This window comes from Nerophis lumbriciformis, linkage group LG25 (genome assembly GCF_033978685.3).
Source record: "Nerophis lumbriciformis linkage group LG25, RoL_Nlum_v2.1, whole genome shotgun sequence".
In the NCBI taxonomy this organism is placed as follows: Eukaryota; Metazoa; Chordata; class Actinopteri; order Syngnathiformes; family Syngnathidae; genus Nerophis; species Nerophis lumbriciformis.
In genome coordinates this window covers 13,338,739-13,365,000 of record NC_084572.2, presented here as the reverse complement: position 1 = coordinate 13,365,000, position 26,262 = coordinate 13,338,739, and the positions used below count along the sequence as shown (strand labels likewise).

Genomic DNA, 26,262 nt, shown 5'->3' with positions numbered 1-26,262 from the left:
CCGGCGCGCAGCATGGAGGAGCGGCGCCTGCTCCGTGCGAGCGGAGCCAGGGAATGAACGAGAGGCACCGAAAGAGAGAGAGAGTGAGCGAGAGTAAGAGAGTGTGTGTGTGACTGAGTGAGTGAGTAAGAGAGAGAGAGAGAGAGAGAGAGAGAGAAAGAGAGAGAGAGAGAGAGAGACTTATATACACATCACATTGAAGGTAAAAATGGTGACAACCAATGATCTCTTCTGGGACGTGTTTAAATTAGTGAACACAAGTGTGTGCGCAGCAATATGATAATAATTCATTATCCTACAATTAACCTCAAACAGATGCAGCAACATTCCAAAGAAAAAAATGCTAGTTACCATTTCGCTCTTTCATCATAATCTGAGCCCGCCGATTGCAAAAAAAAATATGTAAATATGCACCACTGGCTAATCAGTGTGCACCGGATAAATGATGCATTTATTGCACAAAACAAAAAAAATAAGGACTAAACTGTCCAGTCAAAATAAAAAGTAAAAAAAAAAAAGAGAGACAGAGGAAAAGGGGCCGCAGTGTAATACCAGCGCAGGAACACAGGAGGTAGTGTAGCAGGAGAGCTGTTGTTCACCAGCACAACAGGAGAGTGGACAGAAGTTCAGCAACCTCACTGGCTAAAATAATTGAAAAAGCTAAAAGGATAAAAGCGTCAAGTGAATTAGTGGATAAAACTGTCAAAAAAAACTGTTTGGCTGCAAAAGTAACAAAAAATATCTTGCCGAGAAAAAAGGGTAGAGTTGAGTAGAATCTGCATAGGGCTCCCGCAGAGGGGGGGGGGGGGAGCGAGAGAAAGAGAGAGAGAGTGGCACAAGGGAGTTAAAAAAAAAAAGAAAAAAAAAGAAAAACAAGAGGACGGAATCAATGTTGGGAGAGCGCGCGCGACCGCTGGCAAACCCGAGTGCTGCTTCTTTTTTCGCCCTCTTTCCCTCCAACTCTGCCTCTCTCTTCTTCCTCCTCACTTTGCTCCTCCAACCATTGACTGAGTGTGTGCCAACGTGCAGAGGGACCACCTATTTGGCACCAAGGCACCAGCGCCGCAGCCAATACGCACGCTCCCCGCGCAGGAAAGGGAGGGAAGAGCGATGGCAAGGGCAGAAGCAATAAGGCAGGGGTGTGTGTGGGGGGTGGGGGGCCCTCGGTTGGTGGCTGGTAGTGAAGGTAGAGAGAAAGAGAGAAAGGGAGATAGAGAGAGAGAGAGGGAGGGAGGGATTGTGCATGGTGCAAGCAGAGGGTGCGTCATTAGTTAAATAGACAAGTTCCAATCTGGTGCAAAAAGGCAAAGTCCAGAGGATATCATAATTTCACATCTAGATTGAATCTACAAAAACACCCCCTCCTTTCACCACCATTCATCTGATCCAACCCCCCAGCCCCCACTCGCATTACAGCACCTTGGCATGGGATGGCATGAGAAAACACAGGCCCAAAATCCCACTAGACCCTGAGACCAGCAGCTGCTCCTGGATTTGCCACACAAACAAGGAGACGAGGTGGTGGGGGGATGAAAATGTCTGTACCCCCCTGGCCACAGAACCCTCCTCCCTGCACTCTCTATTCCAAACAGCAACGTTTTGTTTTTGTTTTTTCTTCTTCCCTTAAGTAGCCTCCAGATTCAATGTTACCAAATTTCAGTGATCCAATTTGCTTGTAAGAAGCAGAAATGTGTGGACAATGAATTGGTTGTGTGTAGTTAGCCTCAACTTGCTACATCCTTGACCTAAACTACTATATTGCAGCAATAAATTCTTCTTAAAATGGTTTTAAATGCCTTTCTGTGCACCTTATTGAACATTTTAGTCAGCCAAGCCTTGCGTCAAATATCCCAGTAAACCAGCTCTGACTTACAATAATAGAGTTAAGATATGTAGACATAAGGATATATAATAAACTGCCTTAATTCAGTTTGCTTTGCTCACTGACTGACCCGCATCACCCGACAGGGGCAAGATGAGCCCATTGCATCATGGGAGGAGTGTAACATATGACGTGAAGGAATATTAACAATGCTCTGAAAAAGTACGCAAAGTACAAGAAAAAAGTAACAAAATACAAGCCGTAATTATTATTTACAAATTAAATCATAGCCTCGTAGCCATTTCATTTTTTAAAATGTAATTTTATAAGATTTCGACATGTCATCATTTTGAAAAAATACATTAAGTTTACAAGAATAAGTCGGAATAGGCAAATTCAGTCAAAAGATTGCAAGAATAAATAAAGCCGTAAATTTACTGGCATAAGGTCGTAAAATTGTCAGAACAACTGTCTAATATAGATTTTTAGTAAAAATATGCATATTTAGTTTAAGTATTGCAAACAATAATTAATCAAATACGAGCATGAAAAGAATAACGTTATTGTATTATAAGACAAAAAAAGTTCACATAAATAAACAAAGTTGTAAATTTACAAGAATAAAGTCATTTAAGTGCAAATTAGGCACATAGAAAGGAAAAAATAGTCTGAACTTTCTAGGCATAAAGCCCTACTATCACAAGAGTAAGTTACATTACGTGAATTTAGTAGAAATATTGCAAGAATAAAGTCGTAGTTTTACAAATATAACGTCTTAAGTGTACAAGAATAGGTCATATTAGACCATTGGTCAGCTACCCAAAATGTTCAAAGAGGACAAAAATTGGACCAAAAATACAAAAAACTAATATGTCAGGAGCCGCAAAAAATTAAAAGCCTTATAATGAAAGCAACACATGATGTAAGTGTATTAGACTGCAAGCTCTTATCTGTGGGGCGTGTGTTGTATTTGGATTTGATGTTGTTCCTGTTTGAGAATGTCTGCTTGCACAGGTATTTGTTTTGTTTGCAACAGCCACCTGTTTGACACCAGATGTGCCGCAGGCTGACGCAAATCTTCGTTGACAGAAATGTTGAAATTTTTACAACATTGGAAAACATGCAGTCTTTCCGTGGCAGCATCGGAGAAAGTCATACATGTAAACCAGGGGTGCCCTAACTTTTTCAGCAGGCGTGCTACTTATCAAATGATGTGATCTACCTTATATATATATATATATATATATATATATATATATATATATATATATATATATATATATATATATATATATAATATATACATGTGTATATATATATATATATAAATAAATGTGTTCAATGTACACACACACACACACACACACACACACACACACACACACACACACACACACACACACACACAAACAGTGGGCTTTCTAACAATTAGGAATGTTTGTGTCATGTTTGTCCCACAGAAACCATATTAAAACTAAAAATATCCCCCCACCCCATCTTTTTCCATTTTCATAAATTTTTGAAAAACCTCCAGCGCTGAAGAGGTTTGTCCACCCCTGGAATAAATATATTCAGTCGAATTACCAAAAAATAAATAGGTTGGTAATTTTACAAGCACAAAGTTGTAAAGTTGCCAGAACAATGGCATGATAATGAGAAAAAAAAAAAAAATTTCTGTAATAGTTCAAAATACGCAAATGTAGTTAAAATTGCAATAATAAAGTCATCATTTATGAGCATAACATTGTGTAAAAAAAAAACTACCAAAAAACATAGCCTTACGAGAAAAAAAAAGTGAAGAAAATTAACAAAACTTGTAAGTTTTTACGAGAATAACGTTATAATACTAAGGAAAATTGCTGTAATTTTACAATAAGCCCACAATTTTTTGGAGGGCAAGTTAAATTACGCACTTACAGCAAAAAAAATTGCAGAAATAATCGCAATTTTACAATCTTACGTTTGTAAGTTCTATTGAATATCCTTAAACAGAAAAATAAAGAATAAAGTGTTGCTATTATGAGAATAAGTTTAAGACTTTAGTCAAAATATTGCAAGAATAAAGTTGTAATTTTACAAACATTAGGTCGTAAATGTATAAGAATAAGTCGTAAAATGGGCAAATTCAGTCAAATTATTGAAAAAATAAATATAGCAGTAATTTTATCTTAAAGTTGCCAGGACAGCATAATACTGAGAATAAAAGATGTAATTTCCAGTAATGAGTCAAAATACGTAATTTAGTTAAAATATTGCAAAAATAAAGTAATGATTTAGGAGCATAAAGTTGTAAATTTAGGAGAATAGCATCATAGTATTACAAGAAAAAAAGTGAAGATAAATTAATATTGGAATAATTACATAATATTACAAGGTAAAAAGATGTAATTTTACAAAAAGGCCTACATTTTTTTTGATAGTCAGATTGGGCACTAATAGCAGAAATATTCAAGAACAGTCGTACGTTTTAAAAAATGTTATCCTTAAAAAGTTGTAAATTTACAAGAAAAAAGTCCTACTATTGGGGCTGGGCTATGAAAAGATATGAACATATATCGCGATAGACACGTACTCGATAGCAATAAAAACAATGTGTTCAATAAAACGTTACAAATGTAGCTTACCACCAAAGTGTGAATATGAGCGCTTTGAGTATCCAGTTGATAGAAAAGCGCTATATAAATCTAATCCATTATTATTATTATTATAATTTTTATGTCTTTTTCGTCAGAAGAAACCAGAAGTTGCGAAGCAAGGTGGGTTGCATGAACAAAGGCAACGCAGGAAGGGATCGCTGATCAGTGGGAGTGACACACATGAATGGTTGCAGTCTTATTGTCTTGCAGTTCATTCTTGAGTGAGAGGAGAAACTCAAAATGAGTGCTGCAGAGAGCAAAGAAATTGTCCATAAAACAGGACAAGTCACCTAGACAGTATGGCAGTTTTTCGGATTTTTTAAAAGGCACCGTAGTCAGATCAGTGTGGTCTGTAAATTATGCAAGGCGCTCGTCCCCACCAAAACGGTAATAGCACATCACCTGAGCCGTGCTCACCCTTTAGAGCACAGCCGTAACTTTCTGGTACTAAACATGTAGAAAATAATTTTTTGCATGCTTCTTTATGTTAACATTTTCACACTGTGAAGTATACTTTATTCAGGATTTTTTTTTTACATATTATTTATTTTATCACCTTAATCTGAAGAGGTTATTGTGAAGTGTTTAATGTGATTTTAGTATTTTGTTTACACTGACTTAGTGTTTTCAATGGTTGTGTTGATAATTATCTTTTATTGTGCCTTGATCATTCATTATAATCAGAATAAGGTTACATTTTCACTAAAAAATGTTTACATGTAATATACTTTTCACCTGGTACTTATTTTCGGTAGGTCTTAAAAAGTACCAATAATCATCAATATCAAACAATTAAAAACACTTTCATCTTGATACAGTTTCCAGCCCTACCTACTATTACGATAATAGAATATAATAAAATAGAATAGAATAGAATGGACTTTATTGTCATTATATTTGCATATAACGAGATTAAGGACTCCAACTTAAGGTGCGGTAATGGGAACAAATATGGGGTAAAAATAAATAAATAGTAAAATAAAATAAATTACACAACAGGCAATTAAGAAAAAAACTAACAATTGAAATAAACAGACTACTATCCAATAAGAATAATAAGCAATCCTGTACAATATACAAAACCCTATAGAAAAACAAAATACTGTACAATATACAGAACAAGACAAGAGTACCGGAGTAATAAATAATCAGTGTCGGACGTATTGCACTCGAAGGGTAATATTTTGCGTGAATTTAGACAAAATGTTGCAAATAAAATTGTAATTTTGTGAACAAAATGTCGTTAGTTTACGACAATAACTTCATACTACTGTGGGGGAAAATAATGTGTCTTTTGACAAGAACAAAGTAATAATACGAGAATAAGACAAATAATGGAAATTTAATCAAAACATTACAGGAATTTTTTTATTTTTTTTTCGTCATAATACTTTTGGAATAACTATACTGTACATATTCATGACAAGTCATTTTGCGAGATAAAAAAAAATCAAATAAAAGTTGCCTTTCCAAATTGAACTGAAGTTAGTTTTTTACAGCTTATTTGTTTACACTCTTTTCTGCATATTTGGTCTCTGGCTTCAATGATATTGCCACTGGACAAGGGACTCCAGGCGCATGAATGGGAATCTCGGTGCTGGGGCGGACACAAACGGCTAACTTGTCATGTGGCAAAGTTGAGAGCCCAGACATTTCAGAGCGGGTCCAAGTTGTCTACTGGGCAATGGGACCGCCTGTGTGTTCGTGTGAACACCCCACCAAAGTCCAGAGTCCTCTACTTGGAGCCCAGGACCATCAGCGCTAGCCTGGCCTCGCTCCCTCGGTGAATGTCTAGACAAGTAGCGGGTCCAGTCCACTGACTGGCTGGCGGACGGACGGATGACTGCTTGGCCAACGAGCTGACTGGCTGGCCTCTGCTAATATGGGGAAGGTGGAGGGAGGGGAAGGCGCATACACCCATCTGGACCGCGCTGAGGTGGGACGATTGTTTGAGCTAGCAGCGTGTGGCTGCCGACACAGTCTCGCTGCATTTTGGGAACGAGAGCGAATACAACAAAAGGTGCGTTAAAAGACGGTGTTAAATTGTGCGCATCCATTTTGGAATCGTAGCGGTGGGAATGGGAAAAATAGCTGCCAGTATACTCGTGATTATTACAGAGGAAATTACATTTTTAGCAATACTATTTTTCTGTGGAATGATTACTGTTCATTTTAAACGATAAAGACAGTGAAAATATAATACTTTTTATTTTGAGCAACTAATATTCTCCTGAGAGCTAGTGTCCACTACTGTGGACATTTCTTTTTGGTCTTTTCTTTAGTCCGAGTTATAAAGTTTGGAATTTGTGTTTCGCTTAACAGGGATATTATGTTCCAAAATGTGTAAACCTGATTAAAGAAATAGACCAAAAACTAATCAGTGGACATTTGTGTTTTGCTTAACAGGGATATTATGTTCCAAAATGTATAACTCTGACTTCAGAAATAGACCTAATAAAAAATTGTCCACTTCAGAGGACATTTGTGTTTTTCTGAACAAGACTATTATTTTCCAAAATGTGTAACTCGGACTAAAGAAATAGACCTCGAAAAAAATGGTCAACTTCAGGGGACATTTGTGTTTTTCTGAAGAGGGCTATTCTTTTCCAAAATGTAATTGACACTCTGACTTAGGAAATAGACCAAAATTCAAGGTCCAATTCAGAGGACATTTGTGTTTTTCTTAACACGACTGTTCTTTTTCGAAATGTGGAATTCGGACTAATGAAATAGACCGAAAAGGAAATTGTCCACTTCAAAGGACATTTGTGTTTTACTTACCAGTGCTATTCGTTCCCTAAATTTGTAACTCTGACTAAAGAAATAGCCCAGAAACTATTGTCCACTGCAATGGACACTTGTGTTTTACCTAACCGGGCTATTTTTATCCAAAATGTGTGAGAATGAAGGCAGGATTAATTAGACTGACAAAAAATGTCCACTGCAGTGGACGCTGGTTCTCAGGAGGATATTACAGCAATTTAGTTTTGTGTTCACCAGTTATCAGACCAAATGAAATATTCTATTCATACAGAGGAGATCGAGATCAGATATACAAAAGTATTTAATGCACCCCAAATTCTAATTTAATTAATTTAAAATTCCACCGCCTCAATGTGGTTTCCTCTGTGCGCCCAGATGGCGGTTTTTCCGTGTGGATCTGTAAGTTTGGCATTCATCGAAGCCAGGATGCATCGGTCTTATCTCCGCATGCCACGCTCGGTGTTTCACGAAACGGCGACCTTTGTTTACCAGGCCGGCCAAGACAAGCTCCCCTCCTGCCCTGACAGGGTTCAGCTTCGAGCGCCGAGCAGAGGCATGAAAAGCAATGAAAAGCACCACAGGCACCGGGCTCGGAGCAGCCAAAAACTACACTGGGAGAAATATTAAAAAGGCTGTAGTGGTGTTTTGACTATTTTATAAAGCAAACAAAATAAACACTAATATGATAAATTTGCAAAAGTGGGATAGTTTTAAGGTCATATCCATGCTGGACGATTCTCCAAACACAGACATGAGCTCAAAACTCCGTCAAACAAATGCGACGGGAAAATACTGCAAATGCCAAGCAAAAACAACTGCACGGGTGAGAAGCTGCAGGTCCATGGATCAAGTTTGAAAGGTTACCTCAGAGCTGAGGGGTCGTCCATATTTAAAGACATGAGCAGAATGTCCGGGAAAAAGTTAGACATCTTATATTTAACATTTGCATATAGCTTCACATAGCTAAGGTCAGCATAGCGGCTGGCTCTCTTGCAGTATTTCTCTCATGCAGTTTTTTTTATTATTTCTACATGTTCCAAGAAGACAATCAATCACTAATAAATGTAGTAGTATTTTGTTTACATTGACTTAGTGTTTTCAATAGTTGTTGATAATTATCTTTTATTGTGCCTTGATTATTCATTATAATCAGAATAAAGTAACATTTTCAATAAAAAATGTTTACATTTAATATATTTGTTTTTGGTAGGTCTTACAAAGTACCAATAATTATCAATATCAAATGATTAAAAATAACTTACATCGTGATACAGTTTTCAGCCGTAACGCCCAGCCCTACCTTCTATTACGATAAGTTAAATTGCGCGAAATGAGTCAAAATATTGCAAATAAAATTAGAATTTTGTGAACAAAATATCTTTAGTTTACGACAATTACAAGTTTGCAAGGTTATCTCAGAGCTGAGGGGGCGTCCATATTTAAAGACATGAGCAGAATGTCCGGAAAAAAGTCAGACATCTTATATTTAATATTTGCATATAGCTTCACATAATTAAGGTTAGCATAGCGTGGGGCTGGCTCTCCTGCAGCATTTCTCTCATGCAGTTTTTCATAATTTCTACATGTTCAAAGAAGTGTATGCAAAAAAAAATAGCTTATTTAATCAAAACAATCACTAATAAATGGACCGTGTTTTGACTATTTTATGGGACAAGCGGTAGAAAATGGATGGATGGATAAAGCAAACAAAATATACAGTAATATGTTAAATTTGCAAAAGTAGGACAATTATAAAGTCAGATCCATGCTGGACGATAGCGGCGAATTCCCCAAACACAGAGATGAGCTAAAAAATCTGTAAAACAAAAGCGACAAGAAAATACTGCAATTGCCAAACAAAAACAACTGCACGGGTGAAAGGCTGCAGGTCCATGGATCAAGTTTGCGTCATGAGCAGAACGTCCAGAAAAACATTAGACATCTTATATTTAATATTTGCATATAGCTTCACATAGCTAAGGTTAGCATAACGTGAAGTGAAGTGAAGTGAATTATATTTTATATAGCGCTTTTCTCTAGTGACTCAAATCGCTTACACATAGTGAAACCCAATATCTAAGTTACATTTAAACCAGTGTGAGTGGCACTGGGAGCAGGTGGGTAAAGTGTCTTGCCCAAAGACACAACGGCAGTGACTACGATGGCAGAAGCGTGGATCGAATCTGGAACCCTCAAGTTGCTGGCACGACCACTCTACCAACTGAGCCATAACGTGTGTCTGGCTCTCCTGCAGCATTTCTCTCATGCAGTTTTTCATAATTTCTACATGTTCCAAGAAGAGTATGCAAAAAACATTATTTAATCAAAACAATCACTAATAAACGTGTGCATTTCCTGTGTTCCATATACACTATAGCCAATTCAAGTCACGGTTTTGGCATTTTTCTTCTGCATTTTTAATTTGCACCATTTCCCTGTTGCATTTGTGTGTTTTTAGACCTAGATGGCGCATGCGCACAAGAGGTCCGGGACTTTTTTTATTGACCCCATATGATTATTAGCATAAAGCTCATTCTTTAGTCCCCTCATGAATCAACATGCCCCGTTAAACTTTGCACTCTGAACAGTGCTAATTGAGCACACTCAATTATTCACTTGATGTTTTCCAAATGCAGCGGTAAAAATGTAAATAATGAAGAAATAATGTGTCATCCACGCATAGTTTTAGCTAACATGAACACTTGTTAGCTGTGTTAGCGCATTATTGGTCAATAAGTTACATTGCATGAATGTCACTCGCTTCATTTACTCAAATAAGCACAAAAGTGTCGGTTACAAGAACAAAATACCCACATTAAACGTATAATAAGACAAATACCTTCGATTTATTAGGTCGTCCTCGTTTGACCACACGTGGGCGTGCTCGTATGCCCCGCGGCTCCAGTACGAGTCACGTAAAGGGTCAAAATTAATCTCCCATATAATAAATATATATGTATATATATATATGTATATATATAGGCTCTGCAAAATATGATCATACTTAATAAAACATATTAAATCGTAATTAGCAGCTATCAGTCACATTTTTATTGACACACTCTTTTTCCTTCCTCTCCTCTCTGTTCGAAGTTTGCATAACAACCGGACCGGTTTTCCAGACATCCTGGATCTAATATGCAAATGATTTAATTTTAATTGTGAAGTGTATCAAAAAAAAAAGAAGAAAAAAGAAGAAGACAAAAGATCAAAAGCATGACTGACATAACCTCACATCACCTGCTCTGCAATGCTGCTCCGCGACCTGGGCGCGCACGGCGTGATGCGTTCACGGACTCGCACTGTTGGAACTCGTCTTGAAAACATCTGCCTTGTAAAAAGGCATTTAATGTAAATAATGGTATTTGAAGATCCCTCTATCTTCTACCGCTAGTCCCTTTTCGTGAAAATAGGATGCATTAAAAGAAGCAAATTGCAGCAGTGCAATAGCAGTCATTTGTAAAATAATGTATAGGTGTGTGTCATATATTATATTATAAGCTTAGATATTAATATTAAAATATAATAATTATTCTAAATGTTTAGTTTGGCATTTAACTTGACCTGGGGAATTTGACTTGACCTGGGGCTGCATAATTAGGTACATAGCTAAATTAAAGACACTATAGGATAAATGTGACACTCATTATTGACAATGAACCTTTTCACTTCCCTCAACTCGGTTTTCTTCGTTGTTGTTGTTTTTATTCAGTGACACTTCTCTGTATGTTTGTGATTGTTATTTTTGTTGTTACATTTTTTTCCTTTTAATCAGTTATTGTGATTCTCTATCTGCTTGTGGTGAAGAGGAAGACAGTACATTGATACCCACTGTGACTGAAATGTAGGACGGGGGGTGGGAGGGGGTGTTATTATTGAACTTTGAATATTTTTCTGTAATTTTTCATTTTTTTAATTATTCATTTATTTTTTGTATTTTTTTGGGGGGGACAAAAAAAGTGTATTTTCTCTCAGTACTTGTATTATGATTTCCCTATCAAATTAATAAGTAAATATTATTAAAAAAAATTTTTTTTAAGTTTAGTTTGGCACATTTGCTTTTTGTTGTTAAAATTAAAAAATATATATATTTTGTTCTTCTTTCACTGTAACTAAAATACCCTGGTGTGTGTGATATTTTATCATTACGCTCGAATGGTTCTTAAATTCTAATAGACAAATCAAAATTATAACATGCATATTCACAAATATATATATATATTTGTGAATATGCATGTTATTATTTATATATATATATATATATATATATATATATATATATATATATATATATATATATATATATATATATATATGTGTGTGTGTGTATCCTACTATATAAAAACAATTATGTATATGTAATGAGAAAATATACAAATATACACAGTTGACACTTTTTTTGTTCGAACGAGATTAAAGTCTGCAACACACACACACGCACACACGCACGCACACACACACACACACACACACACACACACACACACACACACACACACACACACACACACACACACACACACACACACACACACACACACACACACACACACACACACACACACACACACACACACACACACACACACCCACACACACACACGAGGAAGGTTTCAGCGTGTCAGGGCATGTGATGAGTGGAATTCATCTCTCGACATCTGCTGTGAAAAATCACATATTGTCAAGTTATGTGGTGATATCAGGGGAGGACTGTGTTGCCCCTGTTGGTTATATGTGAGCACCTAAAAATCTGACCTGCATTATGCAAACTCAATATAAATCAAACATAAGCCTCACAATAAACAGGGCACAAGCACGTCAGTCCTTTTCTAATGAAAACGAGGCGAGAAACACGTTCCTGTGCAAAGTTTCCACCAGGAGAGCAAGGAAAGTAAGGTGTGCTTGGAGAAGGCCAGTGAAATAGAGCAGCCTCACTGTAAGGCCTCGGGGTTATGGAAGTTGCATGAAACTCTTACGAAACATAATACACTCTCATCTTTTATATTCACCCGAGCCCGCACTATTCGCATCCATTCCCACATTATTCCCCTCGAAAACTTCCTTTACGCCTGCACTGCCAACACTGCCACTTCCTTCCAGCTCCCCAAGTAGGGGATGGGGAGAAAAAAAAAACAACAAACAAAAAAACCCCCCCTTCTTTCTCACATCAGCACAGATTGATGTTAAATGTGTGTCTGCGCATTGTTTGTAATTACGTGTGTTTAAACACAAAGTGTTACTATGTGTGAAAGTCTGGAAGCCATTTGTGGCATGAGGCGGAGAGAGGGGTCGGGGGGGGCATCTCCAGAGACGATGCAACCCTTGGCTTCTCCCATGCGTAACCCTACACTTTGGAATATCCCGCATTTGTGCGCGCACACACTCTCGAATGCACATCAGATATAAGATCAAGCCTTTATCCTTTCAGATTCATTCCGATAGGATTTTTCTTTCTGAGGTTTTTGTGGGTTTTCCCTGTGCACAAATATCACCGCACGCACTTAATTACAAACACAACCCAGCATATTTTCATTGTATTTATCTGCAAGCATCGTTAAATAAATACGAGGGGCTTTCTGACTTTGGTTTTTGGTGGATGGAAAGTCAAAACTTCATACACCCCAAATATTTTGTGGGAACCGAATAGCCGACTCCAGCGAAATGTTACACAGCCACCGCCGGTAATGCAAAACTGACGTCTCATCTTGATAGCGGGATGGTGGATTGTATGAGAGAAGTGTTCCTTGAAGGGTTGATGATATCATTTTTTGGATGTATACTGTATATATATATATACTCATATATATATATATACACAACTGGGCAACGTTAGAGATCCATGAGAAGATTATGGTGCTGCATGTTGCAAGCAATTGAATAAGTGAGCAAAAATGGTGTGGCATTACATAAAGTATATACAGTGTAAGTGGATGCACGCATGTGTTTACACTACGTTACATTACGGTCCTGTAGAGGAGTGGTTCACTTGGTGGACTTTCTGTGCTGCTAGCATTGTAAAAAAAAATGGGATGACATGTGCGATACAATCAATATGGCGACTTTCTGCCTGGATTATCATATGTATTATTTCTCAATTGTATTTGTCACTTTTTCTCTTTTTGTTTGTTTCTGATGTTTTTATTCTATGTTATTTACTGTGCTGCCATTGCCAATACAGGATCATTAAAGTTCCATCAAATCTAATCTCATCTAATCTAATCAAACACATCGTAACTGAGACAAACATTTTAGCAGCAAATTCCTAAAAACACTAGGCTGCTTCTGTTGTATAGAGGAGCTTGGACCACAGTAAACACCCATTTGATCCAGTCTTCAATGGCTTCCAGTTAAATTTCGCATTGAGTTTAACATTTTAGTCCTGACATTCCGTGCATTGCATGGTGGGGCCCGCAGTACATCACTGACTTGCTTCAGGGCGCAGCCTCCGGTCTTCAGGACAGGGTCTTCTAAAGATCCCCAAAACTCGTTTTAAAACCCGTGGTATTCCAGGCTATAGCTCCCAGACTCTGGAACAATTTGCAGCAGTCCCTCTGTGATCTTGACTGTGTTGAAACTTTTAAGAAACATTTGAAAATTTCTCTTTTTAGTAAAGCTTTTAGTCAATGCACCTTTTAACTATCAATTTTAACCCACTTTGTATCCTTGTTATGATGTTGCCCCTGTTGTTTTAATTGAATTGTTGTTTTACTTCACCTATGTTTTGTACAGCGCTTTGTGTTTTTATCTGTGAAAAGCGCTTTATAAATAAAATTTACATACTTACTTACTTACTGTAAACACATTGGCAGATCCTTGTATCGACATTTTAACCTTACTAGCAAACATAGAAAACTGGGTTCCAAACTTGTGATTTACATAACTGAGGCGTACCTCAAGGCACCCCTTTAAGTCCTCTCCTTTTTGGCAGTCACACATTTTTTTCCCATAATGTGATTTATGCAACCAAGTTGTTGCTGTAGCTTGTTGACTTCAGATGCAGTCAGCAGTCATTTGTTCAGCGTGTTCAGTTATACGAGTGGTGTGTTCCTCAAGGTTCTTTTTAGGTCCTCTATTTTTCATCATTTGGGCTATTCAACTGGTGGCTCGCAAGTTCAATTCAAACAAAAAATGTGTGAGAGACTCGCAGTTTTGCAGAAGGTCCTTAAAAAGACTACAGCGCTGTCTTATAGATGACATTTGACTAATTTTGTGCAGAAGGTCCTTAAACACAACAGAGCGCTCCTATAACTGACAAAATCAAATATCTACTGTAAAGGATGCTGATTCTCCGGATTATAACAAATAAAGTAATGATAGTAAAGGGAGAAGGCGGGACCCCCGGTCCTTAACTTTCTTGAAATGGGCCCCCAAAGCAATATACCGGTAGTTGAATATCCCTGGTTTAAGTCAAGGGTTTTCCTCCTCCTCCTCCTCTGAAGTCGCCTGCATCCTACTTTCAAGTGCCTCAGAAATTAACAGGTTTAAAAAGTTTTCTTAATTTTTCTCAAGCTTCTGCATCATCCTTGATGTTGTCTTCCCCTTTTCAAACACTTCCAAAATTAGCAAATTTAAAAAACATATTTTTAAATATTTTTTTTCAAGCAGCTGCTGCACTTCCCCAGGAGTCGCCTTCCTCTCAATCTTAAACCCCTCCAAAATTAGCAGGCCTAAAAATTATTATTTCCTAATTATTGTAAGCTTCACCTGAAGTTGCCTGTCTCATACTCCAAACCCTCCCTTAAAACATGTTATTTGTCTTCATCTTTAAGGTGCTACACCCCCCTAAAGTCGCTTTCCTCATAATCTCAAACTCTTCTAAATTTAGTTGGTCTAAAAATTACTTTTAATTTTTTTTTTAAAGCTGCTACTCCTCCCCTGAATTTGTCATTCTTATAATCTAAAACCCTTCCAAAATTAGCAGGAATAAAAACATGTTTTTCTTTATTTTTTTCAAGCTTCTGCCCCTCACCTGAAGTTGCCTGCCTCATACTCCAAACCCTCCCAAAATTAGCAAGTTAAAACATTTTATTTGTCTTAATTTTTAAGCTGCTACACCCCCCTAAAGTCGCTTTCCTCATAATCTCAAACCCTTCCAAAATTAGTTGGTCTAAAAATTACTTACATTTTTTTTTTTTAAAGCTGCTACCGTATTTTCCGCACTATAAGGCGCACCTAAAAACCACAAATTTTCTCAAAAGCTGACAGTGCGCCTTATAACCCGGTGCGCTTTATATATGGATAAATATTAAGATTCATTTTCATAAAGTTTAGGTCTCGCAACTACGGTAAACAGCCGCCATCTTTTTTCCCCGTAGAAGAAGCGCGCGGTGCATGCTGGGATATGTGACGTTTCATTTCCATTTGTGTGTTTATGTAAAGACCCCAAAATGGCTCCTATTAAGTGTGTTGTCTGTCTAATTATAAATAATGCAGACGAGGCGTGTTAACTGAGTTCTCAACGTTTACTCACAGCGTGCTCATAACCACATTCTAACTCCCAGCATACAACAACGCTTCTCAGGGCTACCGCGCATGCTCGTAACTATCGTTGCATGCTGGGTAGTGTAGTTGTTATATTTGCTAGCTCATAACAGCACATTAAGAGACACGCTTACGCGCTTAATTCAATACTCGCCGTCATTTCGGGTGGATTGACAAAAGACCTCCAGCCGCTAGATATTGGTGTCAACAGGGCATTCGAAGCTAGACTGCTAACTGCGTGGGAACAATGGATGACAGAAGGCGAACACACCTTCACTAAGACGAGGAGGCAGCGCCAGACGACGCCAACATCTGCCAGTGGATCGTAAATTTGCCCAACTTTTCACTTCGGACACCGAAGACGAAGGATTTACGAATGAAGAATAACTTCAGAAAGTGAGCGCTATGTTTATTTTGTGTGTTGTGACATTAACGTTCGAGCAACATTATGTTGCTATTGCTCTGCACTATTTTGAATTTTACTATGTTTGTGATTGCACATTTGCGTACATTTTGGGAGTGAACAGAGTTGTTAGAACGCTGGTTTTTAATATATTATTAAAGTTTGACTGACCTATCTGACTGTTTTTTTGACATTCCCTTTAGCGCAGCGTAGGCGCGGCTTATAGTCCGGGGCGGCTTATTGGTGGACAAAGTTATGAAATATGCAATTCATTGAAGGTGCGGCTAATAATCCGGTGCGCCTTATAGTGCGGAAAATACGGTACTCCTCCCCTGAATTTGTCATCCTTATAATCTAAAACCCTTCCAAAATTAGCAGGTATAAAAATTATGTTTTTATACCTGTACTTTTATACCTATACTTTTAATTGTCTAAAAGCCTTCCAAAATTAGCAGGTATTAAAAATATATATTTCTGAATTTTTTCCAAGCTTCTGCCACTCACCTGAAGTTGCCTGACTCATACTCCAAACCCTCCCAAAATTAGCAAGTTAAAAGGTTTTATTTGTCTCCATTTTTAAGCTGCTACACCCCCTAAAGTCACTTTCCTCATAATCTCAAACCCTTCCAAAATTAGTTGGTCTAAAAATTACTTAAATTTTTTTTTTTTTAAAGCTGCTACTCCTCCCCCAAATTTGTCATACTTATAATCTAAAACCCTTCCAAAATTAGCAGGTATAAAAACATGTTTTTCTTTATTTTTTTCAAGCTTCTGCCCCTCACCTGAAGTTGCTTTCCTCATAATCTCAAACCCTTCCAAAATTAGTTGGTCAAAAATTACTTTTAATAGTCTATAAAACCCTTCCAAAATTAGCAGGTATTAAAAATATATTTTTCTGAATTTTTTCCAAGCTTCTGCCACTCATCTGAAGTTGCCTGCCTCATACTCCAAACCCTCCCAAAATTAGCAAGTTCAAACATTTTATTTGTCTTCATTTTTAAGCTGCAACACCCCCTAAAGTCGCTTTCCTCATAATCTCAAACCCTTCCAAATTTAGTTGGTCTGAAAATTACTTTTAATTTTTTTTTAAAGCTGCTACTCCTCCCCTGAATTTGTCATCCTTATAATCTAAAACCCTTCCAAAATTAGCAGGTATAAAAATATGTTTTTCTTTATTTTTTTTCAAGCTTCTGCCCCTCTAAAAATTACTTTTAATTTTTTTTTAAAGCTGCTACTCCTCCCCTGAATTTGTCATCCTTATAATCTAAAACCCTTCCAAAATTAGCACGTATTAAAATATGCTTTTCTTTATTTTTTTCAAGCTTCTGCCCCTCACCTGAATTTGCCTGGATCATACTCTAAACCCTCCCAAAATTAGCAAGTTAAAACGTTTTATTTGTCTTTATTTTTAAGCTGCTACATCTCCCTAAAGGCGCTTTCCTCATAATCTCAAACCCTTTTAAAATTAGTTGGTCAAAAATTACTTTTAATAGTCTAAAAGCCTTCCAAAATTAGCAGGTATTAAAAATATATTTTTCTTAATTTTTTCCAAGCTTCTGCCACTCACCTGAAGTTGCCTGCCTCATATTCTAAACACTCCCAAAATTAGAAAAATTAAAAAGTTGTATTTGTCTTAATTTTTAAAGTGCTACACCCCTCATGAAGTCGCTTTTCTCATAATCCCAAACCCTTCAAAAAATTAAAAAGTTAATGAGTGTTCTTTTTCGTCATTTTTTCAAGCTGCTGCACCTCCTCTGAAGTCACCTTCTTCATACTTTCAAAGCCTCCCAAAATTATCAAGCTAAAACGGTGTATTTTCCTTATTTTTTTAAAAATTTGTCCGCCCTGACATCGGTAGGTCGTGAGTTCAAACCCCGGCCGAGTCATACCAAAGACTATAAAAATGGGACCCATTACCTCCCTGCTTGGCACTCAGCATCAAGGGTTGGAATTGGGGGTTAAATCACCACAATGATTCCCGAGTGCGGCCACCGCTGCTGCTCACTGCTCCCCTCACCTCCCAGGGGGTGGAACAAGGGGAAAATGCAGAGGGTAATTTCACCACACCTAGTGTGTGTGTGACTACTAGTGGTACTTTAACTAGAACTAACCTGAAGTCGCGACAGCCTCATACTACAAATCCTCCCAAAACTAATTTTTTTTTTCTTCATTCTTTTCAAGCTGCTGACCCTACGCTGATGTCTTCTTTATATTTTCAAACCCTCAAGAAATTAGCAGGTTTAAAAAATTTTTTTTTTGTTATCTTTTTCAAGCCGCTGCACATAAATCGTCTTCCTCCAACTTCAAATCCCTCCCAAAATTAGCAGGTTTAAATTTTGTCCAAATTTTACTTTGGAAAGCGCTCTAAGAGAGCTGGGATAGGCTCCAGCCTCTGCTGTTAAAGGAGTGTAGAATGGATGGCAGCCTTTTGCCTCAACGCAGGAAGGTCTCACACGTTCTGCCTCAATGCCAATAATAGTGCATGAGGCAAACAGCACATCCCGACAGGCGCACGCATGAGCACCGTGGGCCTTGAGGTCTTGGACCTCATAGTTAGCTAATACAGGGAGAATGGAAGAGATAATGAAACCCAATACACCCCCCCGACTAACAAGCAGCAGCAGCAGCAGCAACAGCAGCAGGCGAGGACTGCATCTCGTCAGACAAGAGATGCACTATTGAGAGACTTTCTCTCCCCCTCATTCTTTTATTCCTCATTCTGTCTGTGGACAAGGCCGGATGCCAACCTTCTCTCCAAAGCCGGGCAGAGTGCCCTCACCCTTTTATTAAAAAAAAACAAAAAAAAACTTTTGCCAATGTGCCCGGCTCACACATTCAGTCTGTGCTTCAACTTTCTTTCTTTCACCTCAAACAAGTCAGTGTCTAACACTTTCTCCCTGGCTGAAGAATATTGTTGCTACAGTCCTCCCTCAGGGGCTTTACTGCTGGTAGTAATGGCCTGCATGTGCTCTCTTTATCTCTATTGCTTCTAGCGTCTTCCACTCTGCTCACTCATACTTTATTCACTGTGGAACTCACTCGCTCCACTTTTGCAAACTGCTACTCGTCCGAACGCAATTAGGGGCCATCTACAAGGGACCGTTTTTAACTGAAAGCATGTTTTTTGATTTGCGTTATAGAATTGGAAATAGAATGAACGGAAGTTACACGGACCTGTTCATCCAAAATGAAAACATGCGTGTTTATCTGTGCGATGACAAATTGAACCGGAAGCAGGATTTTAGCTTTTCCTTTGCGTTTAGCATGTTTTTAGCGTAACGCTAACATCTTTGTTCAGCAGGAGTCCTGTTGTCGTTTTAAAAAAGTGTCATAAAATCATACTTGCCAACCTTGAGACCTCCGAATTCGAGAGATGGGGGGCGGGGGGTTTGGTGGCAGCGGGGGTGTATACTGTAGCACGGAAGAGTTAGGGCTGCAAGGGATTCTGGGTATTTGTTCTGTTGTGTTACGGTGCGGATGTTCTCCCGAAATGTGTTTGTCAATCTTGTTGGGTGTGGGTTCACAGTGTGGCGCATATTTGTAACAGTGTTAAAGTTGTTTATACAGCCACCCTCAGTGTGACCTGTATGGCTGTTGATCAAGTATGTCTTGCAGTCACTTACGTGTGTCTGTAGAAGCCGCCTTCAACATGTGACTGGGCCGGCACGCTGTTTGTATGGAGGAAAAGCGGACGCGACGACAGGTTGTAGAGGACGCTAAAGGCAGTGCCTTTAACGCACGCCCCCAATATTGTTGTCCGGGTGAAAATCAGGAGAAATTCCGGAGAATGGTTGCCCCGGGAGAGGCACTGAAATTCGGGAGTCTCCCGGAAAAAATCGGGAGGGTTGGCAAGTATGCATTAAATAGTTGTCCAACTTTTGCTTCAGAAATGAAAATAGAAAAAAAATTTTTTTTGATTTGCATTTAAGAATTGGAAATAGAATGAACGGAAGGTACACGGACCGAGAGCAAATTGCTTGTGTTAAAGCGGATTGTGATTCTGATGATATAAGAAAAAAATATAAATTGTATTAATGGTATTATTAATAACTTATACCACTATTTGTTTTTAAATATACATAACATTTTTGTTTTGCCTTTTTAAAGAAAATATATGCATCATTGAAAAATCTAAATGATCATGTCACGTATGATGATGTCATATTGAGCACGCCTCTAGCCACGCCCCCACTGCTAAGTATATCGTGGCAATCGATAGGAAACCCTGCCCTGGTCTAAATCCAAAGAAGAAAAATTACAATTCTACTCTTCCACTTCCACGATTCGGAGACAGGCGTAACATTTACAGAAGATGTTCATTTTTCAGGTCGGGCTTCGAGAAAACGTACGTTACAATTTGTGATTTCCCCACAAAGGAAAGAAAGCGAGTCAAGTTTGCAGATGAGAAGCCAAGCGTGAGCATGAGAGCGTCCTATCAGGGACGCTGAAGCTTGCAGATTTCATTCTGCTTATCATGTGAGCTGGAGCCCGGCCTGCCGGGGGTTGGCGCCATGAGGGTATACCAGTGCCCACTCCCCGTGGCATGATATGAGCTGGGGCCCTTGCCGGTGCACTCTGCCTTGCCTGCCATGAGTTGGAGGCTTCATGGCTTCCAACGTCGGAAGCTCGCTCCCGAGTGGCCGCCCGGCCGACTTTGATCCCATTAGGGTTAGAAGGTGTCTGTTTCAAATGGCTCTCGGAGAGCTGCCTCTTAATCTCTGCTAAGCTCGACCGGGTTTAGGTCAAAAGGGGACGGGGGCTCTGGATGGCAGCGTGTCTGGAGCTGGCACCGCGCGGGTTAAAGGTCGCGCTGCCCATTTTGAGCGGCGTTCCCCGTGGAGCGAGCAGCCGGAAGAAGCGGAGCATGCAGACAAATACACAAACAACCCTTCCCGCTATAAAGACAAGCTCCTTTTTGAAAGGTTCATCCTCAAACCCTCACTTTCCCCTTTTAGACTTTTAACTAGAGATGTCCGATAATGGCTTTTTTGCCGATATCCGATATTGTCCAACTCTTGATTACCGATTCCGATATCAACCGATACCTATATATACAGTCGTGGAATTAACACATTATTATGCCTAATTTTGTTGTGATGCCCCGCTGGATGCATTAAACAATGTAACAAGGTTTTCCAAAATAAATCAACTCAAGTTTTGGAAAAAAATGCCAACATGGCACTGCCATATTTATTATTGAAGTCACAAAGTGCATTCTTTTTTTAACATGCCTCAAAACAGCAGCTTGGAATTTGGGACATGCTCTCCCTGAGAGAGCATGAGGAGGTTGAGGTGGGCGGGGTTGGGGGGGGGGGGGGGGGTTAGCGGGGGGTGTTTATTGTAGCATCCCGGAAGAGTTAGTGCTGCAAGGGGTTCTGGGAATTTGTTCTGTTGTGTTTATGTTGTGTTACGGTGCGGATGTTCTCCCGAAATGTGTTTGTCATTCTTGTTTGGTGTGGGTTCACAGTGTGGCGCATATTTGTAACAGTGTTAAAGTTGTTTATACGGCCACCCTCAGTGTGACCTGTATGGCTGTTGACAAAGTATGCCTTGCAGTCACTTGTGTGTGTGAAAAACCGTAGATATTATGTGATTGGGCCGGCACGCAAAGGCAGTGCCTTTAAGGTTTAATGGCGCTCTGTACTTCTCCCTACGTCCGTGTACACAGGGGCGTTTCAAAAAGTCATAAATTTAACTTTTTGAAACCGATACCAATAATTTTGAAACCGATAATTTCCGATATTACATTTTAAAGCATTTATCGACCGATAATATCGGCAGTCCGATATTATCGGACATCTCTACTTTTAAACCGCAATAAAACAAGGAAGACAGGATAATTGCGTGTCAACTTATCTGCTCGACGCTCGGCGACTTTCCAGGCCCCAAACTACCGCCTTCAGCACCTCAGAAGCGCCACAACACTCCAGTGAGACAGCCAGAAGTTAAAGTTAAAGTACCAATGATTGTCACACACACACTAGGTGTGGTGAAATTTGTACTCTGAATTTGACCCATCCCCTTGTTCACCCCCTGGGAGGTGAGGGGAGCAGTGAGCAGCAGCGGTGGCCGCACTCGGGAATCATTTTGGTGATTTAACTCCCAATTCCAACCCTTGATGCTGAGTGCCAAGCAGGGAGGTAACGGGTCCCATTTTTATAGTCTTTGGTATGACTCGGCCGGTGCTTGAACTCACGACCTACGGATCTCAGGGCGCACCCTCTAACCACTAGGCCACTGAGTAGGTTTTTGTATACGTGGGTATAAGTAAGTCCTCAAAGAAAAATGGAGGAAACACACCTCCATAAAAGGCTTGCGCATGAAAAGAACTCCATCACGCTCTGTCGGGATGTTCTGAACTCCAGTTTGCGTACAGCAAACATGCAAACAGAGGAAACCAAGAGTTAAATGTGTTCTAAACACTATAGCATTACTGTAAACGTTTGGGTTTCACTTTTTTTTTTTTTTAATAATTGTACCAATTCATATTCAGAAAATAGAGAAATGCAATGTTTTCAGAAAGCCACTCACCTTTATGAAATAAATTGGTTGATTAATCTGCGTTGATACTAGGGCTTGGCGTTAAAATTATATAATTATACAGGCACCATATTTTTCTGACTTTAAGTCACAGTTTTTTTCATAGTTTGGCCGGGGGTGCGACTTATACTCAGGAGCGACTTATGTGTGAAATTATTAACACATTACCATAAAATATCAAATAATATTATTTAGCTCATTCACGTAAGAGACTAGACGTACAGGATTTCATGGGATTTAGCGATTAGGAGTGACAGATTGTTTGGTAAACGTATAGCATGTTCTATATGTTATAGTTATTTGAATGACTCTTACCATAATATGTTACGTTAACATACCAGGCACGTTCTTAGTTGGTTATTTATGCCTCATATAACGTACACTTATTCAGCCTGTTGTTCACTATTCTTTATTTATTTTAAATTGCCTTTCAAATGTCTATTCTTGGTGTTGGCTTTTATCAAATACATTTCCCCCAAAAATGCGGCTTATACTCCAGTGCGACTTATATATGTTTTTTTCCTTCTTTATTATGCATTTTCGGCCGGTGCGACTTATACTCCGAAAAATACGGTATATCACGATACACAACTAACCGATAGCAAAAAAAAAAATATTTTTTTAATTCCTGCTTTGAACGTGCACTCTGGGAGATGCTGGCGCTAACTGCAAGCGTGCACTGGAATGTTCCAGGCGCAGGAAAATGCATTTTGCAAGAATTTTTTTTTTTTAATATTCTGCGTTTATAAAAAGAACGTCATTAAAAAAATGCCAGGAGACACCAAAACGCATCAATGCAACATTTACACATTTGCCTACAAGGCACCAACTTTGCAATGTATTTTACACAGTATATCCCGCCCTCTTGCGGCTTCTTGCACGTAATGACATCATTACGTACGTACGTAACACATGCACTCGCACTAGCTTTAGGGGATTATAAATACATACAGTGTCAACCAGAGGGGATGGGCGTTTGTGGTTGGCATTGAAAGGCATTAATCGACAAAGGCAATCACATACTTTTTCATGAAAAATACTGATCGGCGGCCGATAGATCTTTACAAAAAGACTGCCAGTACAGTATAGGATTATCTATATTTCTCCTTTCTAAATGTGTGGGGGGAAAAATGCATTTCTTGGACGCGCTGTGTTATTTCCCAGTGAATGGCGCAGTGTTTATCAGTTCTCAATAGCCAAATACCAGTCAGTCTCCATTTATAAACATGTGATTGTATGAAAAGATAGTATCACAGGAAAGTGGGCCAGAAGGAGCGAGCTGGACTGCTAGCAGCAAAGAGCTGCCACGTCAGATGCTGCCGAGGCTTCTTGGCCGTCAGCACTAAACCCACACACACACACACACACACACACACACACACACAAATGCAAGTCAGTGCAACACAACACACACACACACACACACACACACACACGTGCGTACACTTCTAAAGCGTTTGCCTTTCATAGAGTCAGCAGCCAAAGCTGACACCTCTGCTTAGTGTAGCATTCACCGCTGTCTCTGTGTGAGTCAACGTGCATGGAGCGGCTCCATCAACAACACTCGCAGGCCCTAATAATAAAGCCAGCAAATCCCTCGCTGCGTTTTTCCACTGCCACATGTCAGAAAGGGCACGGCCCCCGTCCTCGTCGTATATCCTGTTAGGACTCTTTGCGGATTTTGCACTTCTTTTTTATATAATGTTTTACGTTCTGGATCAATTGATATTAGTGCATAAAACTACACTATTGTCCCCCAGAAGAGGAACATTCTAATGACATTAAGACATCAAACATTCCTTCACATCCTCAAACAATATGTGGAAACTAGAGATGTCCGATAATGTTTTTTTTTGCAGATATCCGATATTCCGATATTGTCCAACTCTTAATTATCGATTCCGATATCAACCGATACCGATATATACAGTCGTGGAATTAACACATTATTATGCCTAATTTTGTTGTGATGCCCCGCTGGATGCATTAAACAATGTAACAAGGTTTTCCAAAATAAATCAACTCAAGTTATGGAAAAAAAAAGCCAACATGGCTCTGCCATATTTATTATTGAAGTCACAAAGTGCATTCTTTTTTTTAACATGCCTCAAAACAGCAGCTTGGAATTTGGGACATGCTCTCCCTGAGAGAGCATGAGGAGGTTGAGGTGGGCGGGGTTTTGTTGAGGTGGGGGGGGGGGGGGTGGTAGAGGGTAGCGGGGGGTGTATATTATAGTGTCCCGGAAGAGTTAGTGCTGCAAGGGGTTCTGTGTATTTGTTCTGTTGTGTTTATGTTGTGTTACGGTGCGGATGTTCTCCCGAAATGTGTTTGTCATTCTTGTTTGGTGTGGGTTCACAGTGTGGCGCATATTTGTAACAGTGTTAAAGTTGTTTATACGGCCACCCTCAGTGTTACCTGTATGGCTGTTGCATTGCATTCACTTGTGTGTGTGAAAAGCCGTAGATATTATGTCACTGGGCCGGTACGCAAAGTGAAGTGAAGTGAAGTGAAGTGAATTACATTTATATAGCGCTTTTTCTCAAGTGACTCAAAGCGCTTTACATTGTGAAACCCAATATCTAAGTTACATTTAAACCAGAGTGGGTGGCACTGTAGCAGGTGGGTAAAGTGTCTTGCCCAAGGACACAACGGCAGTGACTAGGATGGCGGAAGCGGGGATCGAACCTGCAACCCTCAAGTTGCTGGCACGGGCCCTCTACCAACCGAGCTATACCGCCCCCTTAAAGTGCCTTTAAGGTTTATTGGCGCTCTGTACTTCTCCCTACGTCCGTGTACACAGCGGCGTTTTAAAAAGTCATAAATTTTACTTTTTGAAACCGATACCGATAATTTCCGATACTACATTTTAAAGCAATTTATCGGCCGATAATATCGGCAATCCGATATTATCGGCAGTCCGATATTATCGGACATCCCTAGTGGAAAACAAAGATTTTCGTCAGTTGGGCAGCAGAGAGGAGTACAAAATGGGGAAAAAAATTCATTTACAGTAGTAAGGGGCTTCATATGGCCCCAATTGTCACGGTTTACCTGACACATGAAACGTGAGGAATGGGGGGGTGGTGTTGAATATCTTAAAATGTGTTTTGTAGCAATTCCAACTTTGACCACAGCCTCATTTGCTATTTAGAGTGGCGCTTTCCATAATTTTCAATGGACTTCATTGCAAAATGATTAACCCTCTACTAGTGTTGACCCGAAATTATTTTGATACTTTTTGATACTTTTCTAAATGAAGGGTACCACAAAAAATTGCATTATTGGCTTTATTTTAACAAAAAATCTTACAGTACATTAAACATATGTTTCTTATTGCAAGTTTGTCCTTAAATAAAATAGTGAACATACAAATTGTCTTTTATTAGTAAGTAAGCACACAAAGGCTCCTAATTATTCTGCTGACGTATGCAGTAACATATTGTGTCATTTTCCATTCTATTATTTTGTCAAAATTATTAAGGACAAGCGGTAGAAAATGAATTATGAATCTACTTGTTCATTTACTGTTAATATCTGCTTACTTTCTCTTTTATCATGTTCTATTTACACTTCTGTTAAAATGTAATAATCACTTATTCTTCTGTTGTTTGGATGCT

The 26,262-nt window shown here is 39.0% G+C and overlaps 1 protein-coding gene across 12 annotated transcripts in view; it reads right to left on the bottom strand.

The window, feature by feature from the left end:
• The window catches only part of nfixa (nuclear factor I/Xa), a 233,359-nt gene that overhangs the window by 118,009 nt on the left and 89,088 nt on the right, over positions 1-26,262 (bottom strand). The gene's annotated exons all lie outside the window — the stretch shown is intronic.